General features: G+C 46.8%; 1 protein-coding gene across 1 annotated transcript in view; it reads left to right on the top strand.

Moving 5' to 3' along the window:
- Positions 1-14,407, top strand: part of LOC119734777 (SMC5-SMC6 complex localization factor protein 2-like) — a 202,895-nt gene that overhangs the window by 165,971 nt on the left and 22,517 nt on the right. The window lies entirely within an intron of this gene.

Genomic DNA, 14,407 nt, shown 5'->3' with positions numbered 1-14,407 from the left:
TAAATAAAAAAATCATTGAATAATTACGAATTAGACTGGAATATTGCAGTTGAAATTTCAAAGTAGCTATACAGTCCACTGAGAGCTTGTTTTCCTTCAAAATTGCATCGCACAGCCACCATTTTGTTTTACGTTAACAAATTTCGAGTTGAGATCCGACGACTCTTTGTCGAATATCAGACGACTATTTACTGTATGCTGACTATATACATAAAACAGTCATCGAGTTGTGCTATCAATACGCCTATGACGCATCGCACTTACGACGTGTTTCGTGAAATGGATCGCAGGACGCTTCGCATCGTAGAGATATGACGCGTTGCATCACTGCGATGCATCTGAAGTTGAAATTTGATGAAATCGGGTGCAGTTCTAATAATTCTATGTAACATTTGTAGATTGTGTTGTGTGGCCTACACACATGAACAACGGAAGGGAAAATAAAGTGTGCATGCAGTGCTGGCATCATTGTGCATAATGCCTGCAGAAAATGTGCAATTGCAATTAAGCAAAATGTAATTTGTTTGTGTAATTTGAATTCCCTGAAGGCTTTGGCACATAGGAAAAATGACACTAAAAGTTGCATTTGATAAGGGAATAAATGTGTGCTTGGCCGGTTGTAAACGAGTATGTTTAAAACTCTATGAAAACTTACTTTTAATGTGGCGTCAAATGGCATGTGATGACGTCATCATGACATCACTTCAATTTTCCTCTTAAACACATCCCTGTCCAGTTACATACAATATTAATGCAACCAAATTGGACAGTCCACTTCAGGGACTCCCTTACCTGTTAAACCTACAATTTGCATATTTCTCTAAGCCTTAGGCTTCCACGCTAGATTTTAATACCACACAAGAGCGCCCTCCATCACCCGCCCCCGCTCCCGCCTACGGCCAACTCGTCCTCTTTTCTCTAGCGTTCATGGAAGACGGACATGTTTTCGAATCTCCTACGGACGTATCCTCTGCTAGAATGTTTTTTTTTTTACATTTTGAAAGAAATTTGTGAGTTATTTCTTTCGTGAGTTATACTACAAGATTCGGTGCTTCTGGTACAGTGCCAGGTTTTATTTTTGTTACGTTTACAGGTTAGTGTACGGAGTACATTTGCTGTTGATTTGTTAATAAAGAAGTCAAACACGAGGTGTGTCGTTTTCTTCTTGTTTTATATACTGCAAGGTGTGCTTGCGTTGTTTTGTATAATACGTTCAGAATAAAATAATACGTACAGAGTACGCTAGTTATCTGTTTATTAATAAAGAAATACACTGGTTGTGTCAGGTTTTCTTTGGGGTTGTTTTGTGAATCTACAGTTTATTTTCACATTAGTAATGGCGGACACACGTCAAAGTAAGCGTGGTGTGACGCCAAAGAATTTTGTTGCATGTTCTTCTTGTCGGCGTATTAAGCCCCGCCCCAAACAAGATTTGCATGATTTCTGCCCCCGTTGCAGACCGTGTAACCGGCGAGTGCCGTGCTCGGTTTGTAAGGAGTGGGGGTCAGCAGAGTGGGAGGCCGTAGCAGCATGGGTGCGTTCCCGGTCTCCCTCGGGTGATTCGGCAGCCAGTGTGTCTTCCGGGGCACCGAGCAAGGCGACATCGGCGGAACAATCGCCGCTTTCTGGGGTCATGTCTAAAGGGTCTTTGGCCACCAGTAAAGCATCGGGCCATACTACTAAATCCGTGCCGGTGAGGCCTCCGGAATTTAGTTTAGTCACTTGCACCGAGAGTCCGAGCCTTAGCACTTAATCGGGGGACATGCCCCAGGCAGGTTTGAGTGAGGGATCTGATACGGCGCCCCCAGCCGAGCAGCCTGTGCTCGCTTCCAAACGTAAGCCGGGGAAGAAAAAGGAGAATTCTCGGGCCAAAGCTATGCCGACGGGGCATATAGCGACCGGCCGCGTTATCCCCGGTGTGACCGGAACAGTCCCCGAAACCGGTGTGGTTCCCGGTGGGTCCGGGGCAGGGGTCGGTGCAACCGACACCGGAGCCCGCCCAAAGACATTGGGTGGCAGGAAACACGGGATGCAGGCTGCGGACACAGCCACTACGGAACTGGGCTCGATTGCCGATCCCTCGGCTGAGGTTTCGGTGGGCCCGGCTCTGGCTCCAAATCGCGGACGCAACCGGAGCCAGGACAGGTCCAATGGAGAGACACGTCACCGGCGTAAGAGATATACTAGTTCAAGCTCTTCATCGTCATCCGCTAGCAGATCGTCACGAGGCCGTCGACGGCATCACAGCAGGCGGGAAGATCCCACGTCGGCCCTGTTATTTCAGGGGTTCCATGAATTGACGGCCAGTATTACATCACTGATACCAAAACCGACAGCGCTGGCTCAACCGGTGACTCCACCGGAGCCCGGGCAGGTTTTGCCGGAACCGGGGGCCGAGGATGAGATGTCAATCCTCGTCTCGGATCATTTTTCCGACCCGGGGAATGTGTCAGATAGGGACCCTTGCCGGGTTTCGGCAGCGGTAGCGGTCCCCAGTACCGAACAACCCTCAGGGAATAAGGAAACTTTTCCCTCGAGACAAAAACGTGATCGCCGGGAACAGCCCCAAGGGGGGAGGGTGATTCCTCGGTAGATTCGGATGAATCATCCTACCAATCCACGACCGACCAGCGATTGCGCGTGGTCATGAAGGATATGGTACGGGTGCTACATATACCGTCGAAGGACGAAGAAGAACCGGTAGAGGGCGCTAGACAATCCTTTAAGCGACGGACGGCGCCGGTCGAACCGAAGGAATTTCCGGTTCTTCCGATTGATCGGCTGTGCGCTGATCGCATGAGCGCACTTTCGGAGGTTAAAAAAATAAGTCCGTTCGTGTGCCGTGAAACCCTTCCGTTCAGAGTACCTCAGGCGGACTTCGATAAATTTTTATCAGTGCCGCCCATGCCCGCTGTGGTAGGTGATAAAATCGCGGCGGATTCGGGTGGCCGAAGTTCGGTGAAATCACCTTTTCCATCAAAAGAAAAGAATGTTTTTGAAGAGTCATTACTGAAGATTGACACAGCTTCACGTGCAGGAGTTCGAGTGGCATGTTTTCTACAACTCCTGTCAGAATACTTGGTTTTTTCTTGTGAGGCAGACTCGCCGGTGTCACCAGAGGCAACTGAGACAGCGTTTCGTTGCCTTGACGACGGGCTACGGCTGTGTATGGACCAGTTTATGCGGGTGTCCTTGATGACAATCAACGCCCGCCGACCTAACGTGTTGGATACAATCTTTGTTCCCTCTGATGGTTTGAGGTCCAGCCTGGAATCCCTTCCCCGACTGAGTTCCGACTTGTTTGGAGGGAAATTCCAAGAGATCATGCAAGCTGAAGCGAAGCGGATAAAAGCTACGAACAAGATCAATCTCAATAGACAGCCTAGTCCGAAGGGCAGCTCTCGTCCGGCCAGAGGTGGCAGTGCAATGAGTAAGGGCAAGACATTCCCCCGTAAACCGTTGAAGCCGTTTGCCTTCAACCCATCGGGCTCGTCTTACAAGGCCACTACACAGTGAGACAGAGTCAGGGCCTTTGGGTCGCGTACCTGGGGTAGAGTTGGCTTCACCCCCCGCTCCAAAGCTTTGCGCGGAGGTTACCGGGGCGACGGTTGGCGCCGGTGATGGCACCCTTCCCACGGCCCCGTAGGGGGTCGACTCATACGTTTCGTAAGGACTTGGGCCCTTTTGTGCAATGACGGGTGGGTACTCAAAACAGTAACTTCCGTCTACGAAATAGAGTTCACGAGTACTCCCCCGTCTGCATACCTACCGAGAGTAACACCGATTCCATCCGACAAGACCAAGCGTCACGCTCTGGAGTCAGAGATATCCGCCCTCTTAAAGAAAGGGGCAATACGCAGAGTGCCAACAGAGGATGCGGCTCAAGGGTTTTTCTCGACATTCTTTCTAGCGCCAAAGAAAAAACGGGAGAATGGCGACCGATTTTGAACCTTCAGCCGTTAAACAAATATGTCCTACCCAAACGGTTCCGGATGGAGTCACTGAAGACAGTTTTGGATTCATTACCCATTCCAACTTGGGCGGTGTCGATCGATCTCAAAGACGCCTATCTACATGTACCACTGTGGAACGGACATTGGGCATTCCTTCGTTTTCGTTACAATCAGCGGACTTACGAGTTCCTCACGCTACCCATCGGCCTTTCCACTCCCCCTATTCACACGACTGGTGAAGGTCGTAGCTGGAATCCTCCGACAACGCCAGATGCAAATCTTTGTTTACCTGGACGATTGGCTCATTGTGGGGGAGACAAAGGAGGAAACGAGTTGGGCACTCGAACTCACTTGCAACATCATTTCATAGTTGGGGTTCCTGGTCTACGTCGAAAAATCCCAACCAACCCCACGATGCACCCAGTTTTCTAGTTGGACCTCCAGCGAGGGCTGGCTTTCCTGACCAAGGAGCGAGTCCAAAATCTTGTGGACCGCATCGCCCTGTTCCAGACTGCCAGCGTGGCCCCGGCAATAGCCTGGCTTCGGCTATTGGGCCTAATGGCAAGCATGGTGGATGTGCTTCCATGGTGCAGGATGCGGATGCGCCCACTACAATTACATCTAATTGCCCACTACCAACCGTGCATTCACCAAATCCAACGGCCAGTGCCAATCCCAAACATGATTTGCCCCCATCTGGATTGGTGGTCTCAGCGAACAAACGTTAAGGCGGGACTGATTTTTCCACAACCACAACCTTCTGTGACCCTGGTGACGGATGCCTCCAACACAGGTTGGGGGGCACATATTGGAATAGAATCAGCAGCAGGGTCTTGGTCCCAAGTGGACAGACAGTGCCACATCAATATCCTGGAACTGCTTGCGGTCTTTCGGGCTCTGAAGCACTTTGTCGGACGGGTGACAGGGGAAGTAGTCCTCATAAAATCAGAACACTCAACCGTCGTGTCTTACATAAACCGCCAGGGCGGGACACGGTCCCCGCAGTTGTGCATGCACACGTGGGAGCTCCTGCTGTGGTGTCAAGCGAGACAGGTTACGCCTACAGCGGTCCACCTGGCGGGGAAACTGAATATCATGGCGGACGCTCTGTCCAGGGGGAAGGTCCTTCCAACGGAGTGGACTCTTCACCCGACAGTAGTTCAGTCGATCTTCCAAGTATGGGATCGTCCTCACATCGATCTTTTTGCATCGGCACTGAACCATCAGTTACTGGTGTATTGCGTACGCAACCAGGACCCAAAGGCATGGGCTGCAGACGCGTTTTCCATCAGTTGGAAGGGCATGCTGGCATACGCTTTTCCACCAATCTCGCTCCTGCCAAGAGTATTGACAAAGGTCGAGACAGAGGAGTGCAGAGTCATTCTCATCGCTCCCTTTTGGCCGCGCCAGCCTTGGTTTCAGAAAATCGTTCGACTGTTGTGCAACCCACCGATAATTCTTCCGGGGCGACCAGACCTACTGTGTCAGCCGCGGTCTCTGATCCCGCACCCAGGGATAGAGTCGCTTCACTTAACATCGTGGATGCTGTCGAGCAGTCACTGCGATCAGCAGGCCCTTTCAGCAGACGCTGCCTCATTGGCAGCCCGAGGCCGCAGACTGTCTACCCGTCGAACTTACAACAGCCGATTACGACACTATCATAGGTGGTGTGAAGAACAAACTCATGATCCATGCACAACACCTTTAGCAGTGGTAGGAGACTTCCTCATGCACCTGTTCCATGAGGATCTGACGGTATCCACTATTCAGGGCTACAGATCAGCCATAGCGGCTGTCCATAAGGGATTCCTGGATGAATCTACGGTGTCGGATAATGCTAGCCTGACTCAGCTCATGCGGGGGATGTTCGTTGAGAGGCCTCCATCTAAGAAGCTGGTTCCGTCTTGGGATCTGGCACAGGTCCTTCAGGTCTTGGCGGGACCACCATATGAACCTATGGCCAACACCTCTTTGTTCGACCTATCCGTCAAAACGGTCTTCCCGTTAGCCACGGCCACGGCTAGCGAAGAAGCGAGATTCATGCCCTTTCGGTGGAACCGGGGCATATCTGATGGGAACCCAACGGGGTACGACTGGTGCCTCGTCATGGGTTTTTAACGAAGAATCAATCTCCATTCTTCTTCCATCCACCAATATTTGTTCCGGATCTTAAAGGGTTTTCCTTCGTCCCACAAGATAAATTATTGTGTCCAGTTCGAGCACTGAAATGGTACTTGGCTAGAACAAAAACCTTGAGAGGAGACACCACCCAACTATTCATTTCAACAAATAAACCGCACGGGGCGGTGTCAGCAGACTCTATTTTCCGGTGGATTGTTACGGCTATCCATGCATTGGTCAAAGACTGGCTGAATTCACCAACCAATCCAGTCAAGGCACATGACACGAGAGCCATGACAACGTCATGGGCTTACTTCAAGGGGGTCCCTATTCCGGACATTTTACAGGCAGCCGCCTGGAAAACACCGTCAACTTTCACGGCCTGCTACCTGCGGGATGTTCTCCAAGCAGAAGGACGGACAGGCCGTACAGCCATCTCAGTAGGTGCATCCAGGGGAGGTTCTACCCGGGAGTGATGGGATGTTCCCTCAGGGTCAGGAGAGAACACCAGTTACTGGTGAGCTCTTTAAGTTGCCATGTACAACACTGGTTAGGGAGAACGTGAAGGGACAAGGTTTAGGTTTCCCGAAGCGTTGTTTTTGGATAGGCTCGCTCTGAAGCCCACCATCCGTTTTTCGGTGCTAGTCTATGCAAATTGTAGGTTTAACAGGTAAAGGAGTCCCTGAAGTGGACTCCCCCAAATCAAAGGTGATTTGGGAGTCCGCGAAGGGATGATACTTACCTGTTAAACCTGTGATTAGCTGTGATACATACATGTACGATTTACTCATAATCTTTGCTATTGAAGTTCCATTGTAGAATTCCACTACCTTTATTTTGGAATATAAGCCGCGCGGAGTATAAGCCGCAGCACGCAAAAATCTGCAAATTAAGATTTGAAGTCGGCGTATAAGCCGCACCAGCGTGTAAGCTGCACCGACCGCAGCAGTTTCAATTTTGTGTGGCCTCCAAATTCTTGTCAAAATGCTCCCTTTTGTCCCTCCCTTTCGTTGAATGAGCTATAGTAAAGAGAGAAAAGCAATAAAGGAAATTGAATAATATGCACATGGTCATACAATAGTCTTCACAGCCTCCTAACCCAAATTATGAAGCACCCTCACTTATGGTGAAAGGGCATAATAACTAAATAAACTGATGAGCCCACGCAGTAAACACTGAGTCATCAGCATCCTCATAATATGTATACAGCGGTGTACATTACATTTACATAAACCGGGTGGTAATCCCCTTTCAAAGGTCCCAATATTCCCCCTAAATCCATCTACACCCCCAAAGTCACATCCCCCGGTGCAATAATGGTAAGAATGAATGATCACTTCTCCTAAAATTGTGTGAAAATGAACCTTTTTTGCACCCTGGAAATTATTAAGCCTTCTGACAAGTATCTAGCAGGAAAAACGCACACCCTCTTGCGCTTGCATAAAAAAAACAGAGCGTGCCCTCTCACGACAGAGCGTGCGCAGCTGCAACAGTACTCCAAGATATTTATGTTCCGTAGAAGCTAATATCTTCTTGCCAAGTATATTGTAATTGTGAGTGAATACATTTTGACTTCGCCTAGAGTACTGTGGCCTCGTGGTTAAGGGCACTGATTCGTGGTCTGCGGGTAAAGCTGCAGGTTGTGGGTTCGAGTCCTGGCGGGGTCATGGTGCGTGTGCCATTGGGCAAGGCACTTTGTCACTCATTGCTTCTCTCCACCCAGGAGTAAATGGGTACCTGTGAGGGCAGAGATGGTTATTGTGATTGAATTAGCTTCCTTGCGCCTAACAGGCTGCATCGAGCTGTATACTCCCCAGGGAGCTGAGATGGTATTTGGAATGTTTCATGTGCCCAATGAGCAGGGGTAATAATGATGTAGCGCCTTGAACACCAGTCCTGGTGGATACGTGCGCTTTATAAATATCCACTATTATAGAAATGGGTAACAAAGCAAATTTTGATGGGTTAAGAGACACCCTTTTTTTTTACTCCATGATACTATCCAGTGTTGTTTGTAGCACATATGCATCAACATGGTTAGTGACGGGCCTAAATATGACAGTATCATCAGCATATAAGTACATGTACCAGGAGAAACACAGTGCTGGAGGTCTCTAGTGAAAAGAATAAACAAAAGTGGTCCTAAAATGGATCACTGTAGAACTCCAGATGTGACTCTTACTGGGGCAGATACTTCACCACTGTATATGTGGCAGTGCCAAGTTTTACTTGTGTGTTTTTATAGTGTATTAAATAGGAATAGCTCCCCTTAGAAAAGAAAATCATTTTATTTGTACTTAAGATTCCCCCCTTTTTCCTGGTAGTGCATCCTCCGTTTGTTTAATTTAGCCCACCAGTCCCCCCTATAAAAGCTGCCACATGGTCATGCCACATTGAGTTTTAGTTCAGCTGACCAGCAGAGAGGCAAGTTAACATTATAGTCTTATACGTTCCTCCTACCTGGAGAGTGTCTTCCTAGCTGTTTCTTTTGTCTGCTAGTTCAGTCATTGGTTTTTAGTTATTTCTGTACTTTAAAAGTCATTTTCCACTAGTGCTGTGTGGGTTCCATTTCATTTATATATTTTCATTTTGATTTCAGTTTTTTTTTTTTTTCCTTTTGGTTTTAACTCTTTTTGGCGAGCTGCGAAGCAGATGCGAGCCTATGTAATACCAATTTCCGTCCGGACGTCCGCCCGTACTGACCAGGGACCACTTGTGGGGTACCTGTCCTTTGTTCGAGGTACCCCGCAAGTGAAATCTTTAGAAAATAGGGTACCCCGCAAGTGAAATCTTTAGAAATAGGGACAATGGGACAACAATGGAGGTACCCCGGAAGTCCATTTGGGAGGTATGTCCGTCCGTCCGTCCGTCCGCGTTCAGATAAAAATGTTGAAGTTTTTGGTTCTAGTTAACTTGGGGAAAAAAATTAAATGCAGTTGTCATGTATCATCTCTATAACTTCAGTTAGGTTCATATCATTGCAGTAAATGTTATTAATTTAATTCAAGGAAATGTTAAAGTTTTTAATTGTTATTTGTACATGTATACTGGTATAAAATGTACGTGTGTATACCGGTATAACATGTACATGTACACTTTGCATTTTGGGAATGTGCATGAGCTTCTGGTTTGATCTTTTAGTTTATGGGGTTGGAGTAAGGATGGGGTAGGGGAGGGTGGGGTGGGGTGGGTTGGGGGATAGGGTTGGAGTTAGGGTTTGTGTGAGTAGGATGAGTAGGGGAGCTAGGATGGGTGGGGCGGGGTGGGTTGGGGTGGGGTGGGGTGGGGAGAGGGGTTGGAATACTGGGTTTGGGTGGGGTGGGGATTTGTAGGGGTGGGGTGGGAACAGGTAGGGAGAGACAGGTAGGGAGAGGATGGGCATGGATGTAGGGGTTGGGTTAGGAGGGGGTTGGGCAGGGGGCGGGATATACATGTAGGATCGGAGTAGGGGTTGGGTTGGGGATGTGTAGGGATGGGTTGTTGTAGGGGTTGGATAAGGGGAGGGGGCAGCATATAGGGATCAGAGTAGGGGTTGCATGGGGTCAGGTGGGGATGTATGGGTGGGGGAATGGGGTGGGCGGGATATTTGAATTCAAGTAAGGGTTAGGGTGGGGATGTGTAGGGTGGGTAAGGACAGATAGTAGAAGATAGGGTAGGTAGGTGTAGGGGGTTGGGGTAGGGGAGGGTACGGGTCCGGGGAGGGGGAAGGAGATAGGGATTGGAGTTTGGGTGGGGTTGGGATGTGTAGGTGATAGGGTGGGGATGGTTAGGGGAGGATGGGATGGGTGTGGGTAGGGGGTTGGGTGGGGGGGGGGGAGGGGGCGGGTTGGGGATGGGGTAAGGTTTTGGGATGGAGTAATTAAGGTTTTGGGGAGGTGGTGATGGTGCTGTGTCTTCATGTACATGTATACCCATTCTTGTTCTGCATTTGTGGCGACTACACAAGAGTTTTCCCATGGTAATACAAGTATGGGGAGCAGAAGACACTGTTAGCGCTGCAAAAATCCACAACTGGGTCCTAATTACCCTAACAATGGAAAACTCCCCCATAATACAGTGACGGCTAACCTATATACACATGTATTTATTAGGTAATCTGTTGACTTTTTATGTTGACATTTAAAAACTGACCCCTACACCTAGGCACATCAACAAGAATCCTGATCCCCTTCCATCATGCCCATCCCCAACCCTACCTTCAGCCTCCCTTCCTGCCTTGGACAGCGAGCCATGGCGGCTTCGCCGTTCTAGTTTTGTTCTTGGATTTAGACCCAGATTGAGTATTTTTAAGTATTGGAGCATTTTTTTTTCTTATTTAATGATAGAAATTGTGTTTTTTTGTTTGTTTGAAGATGTGATTTGTGAGACTAAATTAAATTTTTGGAGAAGTCTATTTTTGTTTCCTTGATTCTTTCTTTTTTTGGCGAGCTGCGAAGCAGATGCGAGCTTATATAATACCAATTTCCGTCCGTCTGTCTGGGGGGCTGTCGGTCCGTCCATCCGGCCGGCCGCCCGCGTTCCGATAAAAATGTTGACGTTTTTGGTTCTAGCTAACTTGGGCAAAAAAATTAAATGCAGTTTACATGCATCATCTATATAACTTCAATTAAGTTCATATCATTGCAGTAAATTTTATGATTTTATTGAAGAATTTTAATTCAAGGAAATGTTAAAGTTTTTAGTTGTTACATATACATGTATACCACTATAACATGTATATGTATGTATACCGGTATAACATGTACACTATGCATTTTGGGGAGTGCATGAGCTTCTGGTTTGATCTTTTAGTTTGTGGGGGTCGGTTGGGGATGTATGGTTAGGGGGAATGGGGTGGGCGGGATTTAGGGATTCGAGTAGGGGTTAGGGTGGGGATGTGTAGGGGTGGGTAAGGACGGATGGGGGAAGATAGGGTAGGTGGGTGTAGGGGGTTGGGGTAGGGGAGGGTACGGATCAGGGGAGGGGAAGGAGATAGGGATTGGAGTTTGGGTGGGGTTGGGATGTGTAGGTGATGGGGTGGGGATGGGTAGGGGAGGATGGGATGGTGTGAGTAGGGGGTTGGCGTGGGGGGGGGGGGAGGGGGCGCGTCGGGGATGGGGTAAGGTTTGAGGCAGATGGTGCTGTGTTTACATGTACATGTATACCCATTCTTACTCCGCATTTGTGGCGACTAAACAAGAGTTTTTCCCATGGTAATACAAGTATGGGGACCAGAAGACGCTGTGGAAGCTGCAAAAAGGCTCCACAACTACAATCCCGGCCAAAATGGTTTGGTGTTCTCTTCAGCGGATGGAGCACACACCGCGCAATGAGAGACAACATTGAACGGGGGCTGGGGGGTTGGGGGCCCAGCGAGATTTGGCCATGATTGTCTGAATTTTGTCATTGTTCAAAATATGCATGACATGCCGTTTTGGGAGCTATTTTCTTGAGTTTTGTTTTCAAAATATGAAATGGAGGCCGAAGGTTGAATGAAAGAACAAGTATTTAGGCCAGATAATAATGATTGATAGTAATACAAAAATGGAAATTAAAAATACAAATGTTCCAATTCTTTAAAATCACAACTTTATTGTTGCCTGCATCGTAACGGTTCACCATGACGGTTCACCATGCCATTTTGGCCAACAACTGTGCAAAATGCAGTTGTGTTTAACTTGAAAGGCTCATTAGGATACACAAACAACATACAATCCTTGTCAATTTGTTTGTATTCACTCATTCCGTTTATTTGCCAAAAAATTCATCGGTGATCCATCCAAACCAAAATATAAAGGAATTGAGTGACTCTGCTTCTTATATAATTTACAGCGGTGAACTGTGGTTACACTATGGTTTGGATGAATTTTTCGTCCAAATGAGGGTTAAAAAACTAATTGAAGAAGATGACACGTTGTTTGTGTATCCTAATTACGGCTTTCACGTCGAACACAATCTGTATTTTGTACAAAATATTGGCCAAAATGACATGGTGCACCGTACCGTCATGGTGAAACGTGTGCATTGACCACGTTACCAGCGCGCGCATGTGTATATTATCATTTGAGCGCGTACTACGCGCAATATTTTAATCCAATATCAAGGCTATTGTACATTCAGACAATTCCGGCCAAAATGGTTGGGACACTTGGAAATACCCTTAGCTTGCAACGGTCACCAACTCCCCCGCTCTTTTATGTTGACATTTAAAAACTGACCCCTACACCCTGGCACATCAACGAGAATCCTGATCCCCATCATGCCCATCACAACCCTACCTTCAGCCTCCCTTCCTGCCTTCGACAGCGAGCCATGGTGGCTTCGTCGTTCTCGTTTTGTCCCAGCTTAATAACTAAATCACGACTAATCATTTGAACCAGGATTTTCTCTTAGTCATTTTTCTACGCTACATTTACAACACTCTGGGACCTATTATTCAAAAAGTCCTGAATCCAACCACCAATATGTTGCGTTAATACTCAGACTACAGAGTTTTGTAACCAACAAGTTATGCGGAACTTTGTCAAATGCTCGTGTCCAGTCTAAAAAAATGCAATGGACATCAGGGGGATTTCATTGATTTAAGATACTGGCCCATTCATGATAGATTTGGACAAAAGGCTATTACAACAAAAGCCAGGCCGGAATCCAAATTGGTGTGGAGACAACAGCGGGTTGGTGATACAGTGAGAGTAAATACGATCATGAATAATTCTTTCAAGTACCTTACATACTACTGAGGTTAGGGATACTGGCCTATAGGAGTCAAAAGATTTACGATCCCCTTTACCCTTGAACACTGGAACAGCATTGGCATCTTTCCAAGCTGACGGAACCCTTTGCACTTCAAGAGTATAGTTAAACAAATCTGCAAGAGAATAACTTAAAGCAGAGGCAACTGACTTTAACATTTTAGCTGAAATATTGTCAGGTCCAGGTGCACTGTTAGATTTCAGACTGCATATGGTTTTACACACAACATCAGGGGTGACAAGGAGGTAGTCAATTTCAGTTTGAGAATGCTGGCATTTAAAGCTAATGGTACAACAATCCAAAGGATTAAAATACTTCTGAAAGCAAGAGTTAAACTTATTGGCTATAATTTCATTGGAGGTGTAATTGCCGTGAGAATCAGTGAAAATAGTTAGATTACCAAGGCATCATTTCTGACGAACAATGAACCATAGATTCTTGCACTGGTTGCTGTTTTGATCAGCTAAAGATGATATATAATTGACATATTTCTTTCTGACTGTACAACGAATGAGATTACTGAATTTCTTATAATTTGCCCAGTGCTGAGGTTTACCAGATTTCAAAGCCTTCTTTCTCAAACTACATGGATTTTTTTTTTTGGACAAATTGACAATATCAGGAGTGATCCATGGTTTCTGAGTATTGCCACTGATATGCTTGGAGGGGATGGCACTGTCAAGACAAGAGAAAAATGTTTTTGATCCATTTCCCCCATAACAGAGCCAACATCAGATCCAGGCTCACTAAATCCAACAAGACCTCACTCTGGTTGTTAAGACCTATATGGCAAATTCTCATTCCATTCCCAAGATACTGAAAGATTGAAATTACCAACTACCATAACCAGATCAAATTTGGAGTAAAAGCCCTCAATAATTGTCCACAGAAGATGTGGTTCCCTCAGTTTGTATGTTCCTTGCTCTGTGGTTCCACCAATCCCCTGTCCACTTGGAAGTTGATGGGATCAGGCCAGCCCAGCCCCATAAATGTGGCCTATTAACTGGACTATTAACTATCTCCATAAATAAAGGTCTCTCTATAAAATGTATTCACACCAGCAGAACTTATTACAGAATTCATTTTCACATTCAGACTGAATGCATAGTTGATTTATGCTTTAAAAAAAAAAACTCGCCTTGTTAATAACAAATGCAAAGTGTTGCATAATTAACTTTCCAGCTTTTGTGTAATTTTCAGCTGATTTTTTAGGCTTCTTGACATCCGTTTGCGTGTAATTTAATTGCAACCATGTTCCAGCTAAATAATGCTCTCGCACAATATACCTGATGGGATACATGGATAGTTCAACTGTCAGTTACATGGCGCACTGCATGCCCAGTGGCTGTTGCCTGACTTAAATCCTTCATGTATAGTTCACCCTCATGTCGGCCTGGTATCCGTACCATCTATGTTCATACGTATGCACACTACATACCCTAGGCGGGCGAACAGGATCGTGTGCATACGTACCTACATTGTACAGCTAGCTGGTCAACAGTACCCACATAAGGGTGCGCTATACATGAAGGATTCACTGAAGTCAGGCAACAGCCACCAGGCATGCAGCATTTTTTTTTCTAAGGACAAATCTGCACCAG

This window comes from Patiria miniata, unplaced genomic scaffold (assembly GCF_015706575.1).
Source record: "Patiria miniata isolate m_02_andy unplaced genomic scaffold, ASM1570657v1 HiC_scaffold_10, whole genome shotgun sequence".
NCBI lineage: Eukaryota > Metazoa > Echinodermata > Asteroidea > Valvatida > Asterinidae > Patiria > Patiria miniata.
The sequence above is the reverse complement of the archived record's forward strand: the minus strand, read 5'-3'. Positions and strand labels throughout refer to the sequence as shown.